General features: G+C 44.2%; 1 pseudogene; it reads right to left on the bottom strand.

The window, feature by feature from the left end:
* Positions 1 to 904: 904 nt before the first annotated feature.
* Positions 905 to 1,839, bottom strand: LOC142091708 (olfactory receptor 10A4-like; annotated as a pseudogene).
* Positions 1,840 to 5,722: the final 3,883 nt, after the last annotated feature.

The raw sequence follows: 5,722 nt of genomic DNA, 5'->3' as shown, positions 1-5,722 counted from the left end.
CACAATATTCAGAGAATATTGTGACTTTCATCTTACCACAGGTAAACAGATCTGCAAAGTACAGAACTATTTCTGGATGGACGGACAGGACATAAAGGATACAGTAGCATGCAATTTACTTGATCTGTACACCAAACCTGCCTTAAAATGACACTTAAAAGTAGTCTGGAAAATACCTCTTAAAAAAAAAAAAAAAACAAAAAATGCAGAATAAAAATGGAATTAGCTGGAGGATTGACTCAGAGCTAAAAGGTAGATATGAATTTTTGGTAAGTGATGGCAAGTCATATTGTTGTCCGAACAGCGGATTTGTGCCTGGCGTGCAAGTAACGAATTCACACACTCAGGAGAGATACTGTTTTATTCAGGCCTGGGTACTCAGTGGATTTGCCACAAATCAAGCACACCTGGTCTAATCACCTTTCTGTTTATATCCATATTTCTCATACATATTTTGTTTCTCTTTTACATATTTATTAAATTTCCAAGAACTAATTATAATATTACATCATCCTAGACACATGTGCACTAAAGTCTTTAGGGCTTTCTTGAGGGTCTCGAGTGATCTCTGGTGGTCAGTAGGGTAGTGAACTCTTCATGAAGCCGTTCCTTTCTTTCCTTATAAGGTCAAGGTTTGTCTCCGAGCCATGTCTGGACCACATTCATTTATGGTTCTTAATTTCAAGGTTAATCTTTACTAGGGTCTAACAATGCTACACACCTGCAAACACAATACCTGCTAGTTACCTAACTCCTAAGCAACAAGTCTTCATTGTTTAGAATTAGAGAAGCAAGCAGTATGGAATAACAGGTACTGTATCTACAGCATCAATATTGTCCTTGCAGTAATGCACAAAATATCAAAGCTACTGCTAGGTTTAATTTCATATAATTCATAAACATGTCACATATTTATATCTTTGACTATCAGTCTTTTCAAGGCTTGTTTCACCTCTTTGTTCCTCAAGCTGTAAATCAAGGGGTTCATCATTGGAGACATCAGTGTGTAAGACAGAGAAAGCAGCTTGTTACTGCTGCTTGAATAAAAAGCTTTGGGTCTCAAGTAGGTCACAATGCCAGATCCGTAAAACAGAGTGACCACCACCAGATGAGATGAGCAGGTAGAGAATGTTTTTCTCTTGCCCCCAGCTGACGGCATCTTGAAGATGGTGTGGAGTATCTGGACATATGACACAACTATGAGTAAGAAGGGGACCATGATGAAGAGGACAGCTATTATGTAGGTGGTGATTTCATTCTTGTAGGTGTCCACACAAGCCAACTTCAGCAGAGGCAGCAGATCGCAGAAGAAGTGATTGATCCTGTTGGGCCCACAATATGGAAGGGTAAAGATGAAAGTTGTCTGTCCTGAGGCCACCAAGACCCCAATAAGCCAAGATACAGCTGACAGCAGGAAGCACTTATTCCAGCTCATCATGGTCGTGTAGTGCAGGGGATCCATATGGCCACATAGCAATCGTAGGCCATGGCAGACAGCAGACGACATTCTGAGATCCCTAAGAGGGTGAAGGCGTACATCTGTGTGGCACAGCCCAGAAAGGATATGCCCTTCCTTTGTGTGAAGAAGTTCACCAGCATCTTGGGGACTCTGGATGTAGTGTAGCCAATCTCCAGGAAGGACAAGTTCTTGAGGAAAAGATACATGGGGGACTGAAGGGCAGCATCTACCATAGTGATCATAATGATGAGGATGTTTCCCACCAAAGTACTGAGGTACATGAGCAGTACCAGACAAAAGAGAGAGCCTTGGATCTCTGGAATGCTGGAGAAAGGTGAAAATTGGAAATAGGTCACCACTGTGTGGTTCCAGCTGGTCATGTCCCTCAGATTTTTTTTAACTGCAGAAATCATTATATATCCATTTTCTAGTTAATCTAGAGAAATACAAAACAGTACATTAAATATTTATATATATTGCTTTGTAATAGGACAAGATCCAGAAGAGGAAGGGATTTTCTTCTGCTGTGTTTAGGTATTTTTAGTGCTAAAAATTGTTTAGAGGCATGAGGAAAGGTGGTTCCCTTCACATAGCTGTTGCTAAGTAAGAACAACTTTTCCAAATGAGTGTCCTTCGCTTGTAGTCAATGGAAAGGAAGGTACGTCTTCTTTATGACGGTAGAATATTTCACTCTTTCTGCCTATTAAGATGAGGATTGTACTCTACTGCACCAGTCTTTGAAGTGGACTTTTCTCCCATTATCCAGCTGAGATCTGCTACCCTAACACCTGCTGCCAAGCAAAGGCGGCTGGTCCTTAAAACCCAGAAATGATTAATTTGTTGATAGAGCAGTTTTTTTGGCAATGAGTCCCTCTTGCTATCATTCTGTGGATGGGGTTCATTCTAGAGAAGAATCACCTACTGAACACCGATAATCCTGTATACACTCCACAGTACCGCACATGATTACTATCATCAGTGTGTGTCTTCACTTCTATTCCACCTGCACACTCCCTAACAACAGAAGTAGTACAAGTCCGCAAAAAAAGGTAAAACTGAGAGCACATGCTACCTTTTATTTCTCCACTCAGGGTTAGGTCAAGTTCAGCATAGTGTGAACAGGCAGGAGGCAATAGGCACAAATAGAAATGCAGGAAATTCCATTTAAAAATAAGAGAGGTTTTTCTTGTTTGGTTGGTTGTTGTTGTTGTTGTTGTTGTATGTTGAGTTTGGTCAAGCACCCGCACAGGTTACCCAGAGAGGCTGAGGAGTCTGCACCTTTGGAGATACTCAAAATCTGATGGGACATGGCCATGAGCAATGTGCTCTAGCTGACCCTGCTTTGAGTGGGGGTTTTTACTGGATGGTCTCCACAAGTCTCTGCCAATCTCAACTGTTCCATGATTCTGTGAAAAGAACTTTTACAGAATGGTACACATGCTATTTTCCTCTCATAATTTGTCCAAACACTAGGGGGAGGTTTTTTGAAGTTTTTTTTCCTTTACACATACATTGAAGAAGACAGGGAAGACTTTCTGTTTAAAATAGCTACTCTATTCATTGACATAATTTGAATGGGATGGGGGACATAACTTTCAGTTAATAAGAAAAAAGCCAGACCCAAAGCACACACATGTGCAGACACACACACATGCACAGAAAACCCCAAACATTATAACCCCTTCCTATTAATAATTAGAACAAAAAAGTACTAAAGAATGTGGATCGCTCTCCAGGAAATTACCTTTGTTCCAGGCACTCTTCAGGAGGAGCAATTCTTTTCAAGATGTCGTGGTTTAACCCCAGCCAGCAGCTAAACGCCACACAGCTGCTCGCTCACCCCCCCGCTCTGGTAGGATGGGGGAGAGAATCGGGAGGGCACAAGTAGGAAAACTCATGGGTTGAGATAAAAACAGTTTAATAATGGAAATCTAAAAATTAGAACAGTAATAATAACAATGATAACAACAACAATAACAGAATATGCAGGCAATGCACAATGGAACTGCTCACCACTTCCTGACCGCATGTCTCGAATGGGGGAGGGGAGAGCCCCCACACCCCCATGCCCCCTCCCACCCCCCACAGTTTTTATACTGATCGTGATGTCACATGGTATAGAATACTTGGCCAGCTGGGTCAACCGCCCCAGCTATGCTCCCCCCACCAACTTCCCCTGCACTTGGCAGAGCATGGGAGGCCAAAAAGTCCCTGGTGCAAGGACCACCGAGCAACAACCAAAGCATCAACGGGCCATCAACGTTCCTTTCATACCAAATCCAAAACACAGCACCCCCCAAGCTACTGGGAAGAAAGTTAACTCTGTCCCAGCCAGAACCAGGACAGTATCCACCCCTTAATCTATACCATCTATGTCATACCTAGGTCTCACATTTTCCAATACATTCCAATTAATCATCACCACTTTTCCTGCCTTTTGATATATATACACACACACAGAGTTATCATTCCCTTAGTCCATGGGCCATCACTCTAAAAAGTCTTTTGAGTTCATTTAGTCCATGACTTTGGGCTCCGTCTGTCATAACAGTCTTTCAGGGCAGGAGAGATGGTGTGTGGTGTTGGATTGTTGCATGCTGAGGCCAGTTCTGGTTCCATTATCACTGCCCTCGTCCGGTTCTATCATCGTTGCACTTTGCTTGGTATCATCAAAGTTCATTCTTCATTAATCTGGGTGACTCTTACTGCAATACCATTGATATGGCATATAGCAACCATAGAAGTGATGACATACAGTATTATATAGCAATTAACATCATACAATTCAGTTCATTGGCTATTTTCACCCAAAATCAAATGCCCTTTCACATCACCCACCAAGTGCACCCAGGTCCTTGAGCAAAAGCAATCCCATGGATGGGTTTTCCCTTGCCAGAGGCAGGAGTAACCCAGACCGTCTTCCCCAGCATATTTCTTATGCACGACAGGGACAGAGTAGAGGGGCAGAATCGCCTCCCTCGACTTCCTGGCCACGCTGCTTTTGATGCAGCCCAGGATACGGTTCTGGACTGCAAGTGCACATTGCTGGTTCATCCACCAGTACCCCCCAGTCCTTCTCGGCAGGGCTGCTCTCAATCCCTTCATCTCCCAGCCTGTACTGATACCGGGGGTTGCCCCGACCCAGGTGCAGGACCCTGCACTTGGCCTTGTTGAATCTCATGAGGTTCACACGGGCCCACTTCTCGAGCTTGTCCAGGTCTCTCTGGATGGCATCCTGTCCCTCAGGCGTGTCGACCACACCACCAGCTTGGTGTCATCTGCAAACCTGCTGAGGGTGCACTTGATCCCACTGTCCATGTCATTGATGAAGATATTAAAGAGTACTGGTCCCAATATGGACCCCTGCAGGTATGGTGGTGCATTCCCACCCCACCCCATCCTGGGCCACTCCACGATCTCAGAAACTCCCATTAAACCTTGGCCTTGGTGTAACGAGTCAGGCCATGAAGCGTCCCTTTGCCGTATCACGAACTCTTGCATAGCTGAGGTTGGGGAATGTACCAATGTACCAACTTCCACTGCCTGACCCAGGTGGAGGACGAGTGCGGGGATAATTGTCATCCCCTGAATCCCTTATCTGAGTGGTAGCTCAAGTGGAACGATAACATTGTTTCTGAAACCTTGAGAGTTTTGACGGATGACTGAAGTCAATCCTCTTGCGACCCTATAAACAGCGGTCTCAAGTGAGGGACTTTGAGCTCTCCTGGACCGCAGCGGGCTGTGCCCAGAATCTCTCTCTGAGTGGAATGCTTCTCAGAGTTCACGAACTGGAGAGTTTGCAATATTCGGAGGACTGCCGCTGACTGGCATGAGACCTGGGCTGCAACACTCCTCGACTGAAACACTCCTAGAGGCTCAACCCTTTGCACGTTGAGAAATGCCAAGACATTTGACGTATTTCACTGAACTCAAGGGGAATTTTTAACAGGTACCCTTTGTATATTTATCTATTTTTTGTGTCTGTGGTCGTGTGTGTGTGAATTGATTCAAGTACCCACTAGCAAATATAGTCTGCTAAAATCTTGTCATCCACCTTAAAACTGTGAATGAACCTTAGACTGCTGCTAAACACATACAATCCTCTAGACATAGACCATTGACCAAGTCTGTGCCTAGGGGTAGATCCATCCGCACCTAGACTCATCTCTGAGAAGGAGTTTAGAGAACAAGGGGGTCTACGCTGAACCTCGTGACTCAACAGGAGGGTTTCCTTATTCCTTATGTTTCTCCCATTAGATATAA

This window comes from Calonectris borealis, chromosome 22 (assembly GCF_964195595.1).
Source record: "Calonectris borealis chromosome 22, bCalBor7.hap1.2, whole genome shotgun sequence".
NCBI classification, from domain to species: domain Eukaryota; kingdom Metazoa; phylum Chordata; class Aves; order Procellariiformes; family Procellariidae; genus Calonectris; species Calonectris borealis.
This window is presented reverse-complemented; position numbering and strand designations above follow the sequence as displayed.